Source organism: Gobio gobio (assembly GCF_949357685.1).
Source record: "Gobio gobio genome assembly, chromosome: 19".
NCBI classification, from domain to species: Eukaryota; Metazoa; Chordata; class Actinopteri; order Cypriniformes; family Gobionidae; genus Gobio; species Gobio gobio.
The window spans coordinates 4002204-4008203 of NC_137112.1; the positions used below are offsets into that span (position 1 = coordinate 4002204).

At 37.4% G+C, this 6000-nt stretch overlaps 1 protein-coding gene across 1 annotated transcript in view; it reads right to left on the reverse strand.

The window, feature by feature from the left end:
* The window catches only part of tmem63bb (transmembrane protein 63Bb), a 93137-nt gene extending 87654 nt beyond the window's left edge, over positions 1-5483 (reverse strand). The window contains exon 1 of the mRNA XM_079845301.1: positions 5183-5483. The gene's annotated coding sequence lies outside the window, so the exon portion shown is untranslated. The remainder of the gene's footprint in view (positions 1-5182) is intronic.
* Between the last annotated feature and the right edge of the window lie 517 nt (positions 5484-6000).

Sequence of the window (6000 nt, forward strand, 5' to 3'; positions counted from 1 at the left end):
TTGAATTTTGTCAGTTGGAGTTTGAACAGTTTTGGCTCATTTGAACATTCCCTCAATGAAAACTTGGAAAAATGTAATAGATTTTGATCAGCATTTTTAGGAAAACTGTTAAATCAGTCAAGGTTTTTTTTTTAGACAAACTTTAAGTTGGCTTGAAACAGCCTAGCCAGAAAGGGTTGCTAAGGTACTCGGGTGGTTGCTAAGGTCTTGTTACGTCATTGCTAGTGTACTCAGGGTGGTTGCTAGAGTGTTGCTATGCTGTTGCTAGGGTATCTGGGTGGTTGCTAATTTGCTATGCGGTTACTAGTGTGTCCTGGGTGGTTGATTAGATGACAGATAGATAGAGCGAGCGATCGATAGAACGATACATAGAAATATTAGAAAGAAAGGTTTAAAAAAGTTTAAAAGAGCCTCTCCAACTGTCAAAATTTGAATTTTGACAGTTGGAGTTTGAACAGTTTGGGCTCATTTGAATATTCCCTCAATGAAAATCTATTTCTAATCTAGTTTTGATCAGCATTTTTAGGAAAACTGTCGATTTCAGTCAAGATATAGCACACTGGGTCTAGTCTGTAGCTTGAAATGTCTAAGAGGAGCATTTAGAAATTTTAGTAGTAGATCAGCAAGTCGGCCAATGATTTGCATGTTTTTACTTCATTTATAGCACTCAGGACGTCAGGACGGCTGCCGTAAACAACATGACACAGCAGAGGTTTCAGCTGTCAGACTGCCGAGATCATGTGACCGCACACGCTTATCTCACGCCAACAGACCCTCTGCTCCCTCAGACACGGGACAAACACTGATCCAGAGGACGATTGTGACAAACAGAGTTTGTGTTTCTCCTGAAGTCCTTGCCAGAAGGCTTGGACGTACAAAGCCTCAAATCAAAATGTCCAAGTCTCGAATGATTTGCGGGTCAGCTTTTGTGGCATCCCGAGGCATATCTACAGACTGTAACACACTCCTGCTTTAACACTGACCCAGAAGCAATGCTCCGGTAACCACCCAGAACACCCTGTCCTAAAAGCCCCCAGAACAACAGGTTCTTTAGAGGACGTGGATGTTATAACAGTCTTACTTTGGATGAAGCTCTGAGGTAAACACGGATCTGCTGGATAAAGCTCAGGAGGGTTTCCTCTGAAGTTAATAATGATGCCGGGTCATCTGTCATTATGTGTCTCTCCCTCCGGTCCCTCATTAGCCTCTTGCTGCAGATCACTAAATCAAATACAGACTTTCCTTCTGGCCATGTTTCCATCCACCAATTTTGGGATGCTGCATAAAAACACGCTGGATGGAAACGCCAAGATGTGTGATAACTCTAAAAATGTGCTTTTTTTTTTGTTTGTGTTTTATCCAATGCAAAGGCATGCAGACAAACTACGATATACCGAATAAATCCCTGTTGATTTTGCCTCAGCAGAGGCTGTGATTGAATAACTGGACTAACCAGCGGACCAATCGCATCGCAGCATCTCAAATGTTGGTTTGGTGGTTTTTAAACGCGAAAGTGTGTCATCATCAGGATGATTTGGTTTAATTCACTCCAGCGTTTGTGTTCCCAAACACTAGCATCCCAACGCAAGAGAACATGACGGCGTTTCACCTGACGCTCTGAGACACAAGTTGGTAACGCTGCTTTTTTATCCGATATTAAAATTTTACGCACAAGTTAAATTCGCAACTTTGAACAGAAACATAGCTATAGTCACGTATTCAATTGGCTCTAAACATTTGGGAGAAAAAAAGTGAGAAATTACTTTATTTCACATGCATGTACATCATTTATATTATATATTTTTAGTGCTGTCAAATCGATTCATTCCGATTAAATCAACATAAACGTTGTACGGTGTACACAGACACACACACACACTATATTATATATATATAAATATAAATATATAAATTAGTGGTGTGCCGTTATCAACGTTAACGTGCTGCGTTAACGTGAGACTCTTATCGGGCGATAAAAAAAATATTGCCGTTAATCTATTCTCAAAATTGGGTTGGGAGCTGGGTCTATACTACGCAAGCTATGATGACTTCCCCTTGATATTTTAGCGCAGATGTATACCAAGCCGAATTGCACTGTAAGGGGCGAGAGAACGAGTCTTCGAACCTGTGTGTATGCCTACTAGTGTTGACGGTTGTGTGACCGGTCTGAATTTCGCGTGGGCTTGCACATAGCGTTAATTCTACTAATTCCCGCAGATTTCACGCTCGCATCTGAAGTGCACACACACATACCGTAATAAAGCTTCCTCTGACATACAAGTGCAAAAATGAGCTCCTTTTTCCTGCTTCCTAATGGTCAAATACACTCAAAAATGTCTCAATGCCCATCTTGGTGAGTTTTAACGTAAACACAGTCGTAACCAGCTCACAGGAACAGTGTTTGGGATCCATGCGTGCGTCAGGTCTTAAAGGGACAGAAGTTATTTATTATTCAAACTACAAAAAGACAAACGATCACTTACGAGCACACATATTCTGAATGCCTTCAGCAGAATTCAAATAAACCATTTTAATCTAGATTAATTCCAAGATTACAGTGAGATTAATCTAGATAAAAAAATGTATTTGCCCACCACTAATATAAATATATAAACTCATGTAAAAAATTTTTTTGAAACATATACAAGTATGTAATATATTTACATAAAAATTATATATTTACATAATTATATATATATATATTTAGTGCTGTCAAACGATTAAATCGCAATTAATCACATCCAAAATAAGTTTGTGTTAACATAATGTGTGTGTACTGTGTATAATTATTATGTATATTTGAATACACACACGTATATATTTAAGAAATATTTGCCTGTATATATTTAAGAAATATTTGCCTTTATATATATATAAATTTATTTTTAAAAAAATCTTAAATATGTGTGTGTAATTATACACAGCAGTACACACACACACATATATATATATATATTATGTTATTTGTATTAACGTTATATTATATTAAAAATCATTAAAAAGACAGCTGTTGCTTAGAGGTCTCAGGTCTGATACACAAACTGAGCCCAATGGGACAGTCAAATTGGAAATAAATTGTTATTATTATTTTAAACAAAGTGCGTAATTTGTGCATCACAAACCTGGATAAATAATGCCGAAAAATAACACCGACCAGTGGCTGAGTCAATGTTGACAAACTTGTCATGCTCGGTCGCATCGCTCAAACAAACAGACTGCAATTCAGTTTGGTGCCACAAGTGGAACATAAATGTGATCCCGAGACGAAAATGTTTTAAAAAGGGGTTCAGTCTCACAATCTTGACGGTCAGGTCACAGGGTCTTGTTTACAGTCTGCGTTCAACTTAACGGCGTGCAGACCAACACTGAAGCTGATTGAACATGACACCTGCATAACCTGCGTCAAAACCAACACCTGTGTGTGTGTGTGTGTGTGTGTGTGTGAGAGAGAGAGAGAGCGAGCTGACAGCATTAAACCCTATAATCACGTTATCCGAACACCCCAAAACATGACTTACACACAGGGCTGTCAATGTGAACCAGCATGTTCCACACGCTAATGCACCTCAGGTCTATTTGCACAAACCGTCAGTTAGAGGACTCCATTTTTCAGGCTATTAAAAAAATCATTTGTAACCACAAATGTGCAGAACTTCAGTGGGCAATTCAAATTTACATACTCTTTTAACTAACAGCGCACTCTTTACATGTCCTGCCAATGCTGGGACGCCTTCATCTGTCCCGTCTGGGGGTTTGAATCCACAACTTATCAATTAGCAGCCCAGGTTTGAACCGCTAAGCCAAGCACCCTAAGGTGAAGTCGGTTTTAGATGCAGTAAAGAAACAGTCAAGACACGGGTGGCTTATTCATTTATACTGACAGCAACAAAACACCGGCTTGGATTCATTGAATTTGACAGGAAAACAGAATTACTAGATCAAAACTGGCTCAAATCACATACAAATCAATGAAAAAATTAAAATAAGAAAAACCCTTACTGGAGATACAAATCCTGTGTGTCCACTGAACTTCGAATAAATAAAATGGAGCACCATCAGAAATAAAGATGACTTCATTATCAAACCTCTAGACCAGACCATATCCAGCAAAAAAAAAGAATGTCAAAATATTGTAAAAAAATGATAAATATATGCTGTGAAGCAAACTACGGACGAGTGTAATTTAGTATCTAAAAATACAGACTTTACACATATAATTATATTGTTTTTCTATTTTTATTTAATAGTCATGTTGAAAACCTGCAGTTGAAATGTAACAAAATACATTTCAAATAAATAAATAAAATATTTTAAATGTTTCCTGTTTATAAATATTAAAGAAACCACTGAAACAGTTGAAAACTGAATATTTCTAAAAACTAATTTCATATTTTCAGGTGCAGGTGTTGCTGGATAAGGTAATCATGCATCTGTTGCAGCTCATATTCATACTCATATATATTCAGATGTCTGTCTGTATTATTAATGTTCATTATGTTGACTCTAATGGGTTGTTTCAACGGTCAAAATATACACAAACCCAACCGTTGGTTTACATTTTAAAATTACATTTTTAAACCCAACGGTTGGTTTGTCCGTTGAAACCGTTGAGTGTGTATCACGCTATACTTTACTCAATATTATTTTATAAGAATTACCAATAATCACTGCATATATTTCCTGTCACTGCTTTGAATTAAGTATAAATAAATCACCCCAATAAATAACGATGAATTAAATTGAAATAACATACATTATCTGAATATAAAGGGCTGTTTTCAATGCTTAAATGACGTTAAATGGTTTTTAATAACATCGGAGCGTCCTGATCGATCCGCATGTTAACGCAGGGCGTTTCTGACCGATTTACGGAATAAAATATATTATTCACAGAGAGAGAAACGCGATTAAACAAAAGAGAAATTGTCCTCCTTCAGGAGCGCAGGATGGTGGGGAATGTGCGTTACACAATATAGTTGTTGTTTGCTGCTTTGTCGAATCGGTAAGTAAATAAATAAAAACACATACTGTAACAAACACTAGACACAATGTCATGTAACGCGTCGCGTGAAAGAACGCGTTAAAGTCGCGCGCGTGTGAATGAATGACGACCACAGAATCACTGCGCCAAATATTCACACATGATTCACAATAGCGCACTGGAAATAAAGTCTTCCGTTACCTGTCAATCCGAACGGATTTGAGGACTCTGCTGTATTCCTTCGCTCCAGTGACAAGATCCCAAATAGAATAAATCCTTTTCCAAATCCACCGTGGGAGAAATGAGCTCTACAAGCGCATTCAATAATATCCTCATCAGAATAAAAACACGCGCACTTCTTGTGTGAGGGTCAGTCTCTCTTAAATCGCTTTTTGACACAGGTGCGGGTCGTGCTTGTTTTCTTTATGAGGACGCGCGGACGGACGAGGACGCTTCACGAATATAAATACCGGTTATTTGGAGGCTTAATATATTCAGCTGTGTGAAGCGACGGAGTGTGAGGTACCGTTTTCAAAATGGCGGCCCCCTTGGCTACTTTTCAGCGTAAAAGTCCTCTGAGGGCTCGTGAAGGGTCATTAAAATTAAGCCCCCCGTATTTTTCGTCACATAAACGTTTTATACAAGCATTCAAGACTTGTATTTTTATGATACTTTGTTATGTATAAAATCTGAACACTGTATAGGCTTCCCCTTACGAAAATTAACCATGGTTTTACTATAGTAAAAGTGTTTTTTTTCGGCTAATTGATTACCATTTATATAACCGCAGTTTAACCACAAATGTTATGGTTAAACTGTGGTTAGAGTAGTAAAGCCATTGTTATTTTGTGGTTACAATGCTTTAACTATAATAATGTTTTTTTTTTTTTTTTGTGTGTGGTAAAACCATGGTTCATTTTCGTAAGGGTGTCAAAATAGATTTTTTTCTTTAAGGCTGTTAACTCTAACTAATTTTTTTAAGTCAGTTACATAAAACCATAGATTGGCGTAATTTTATA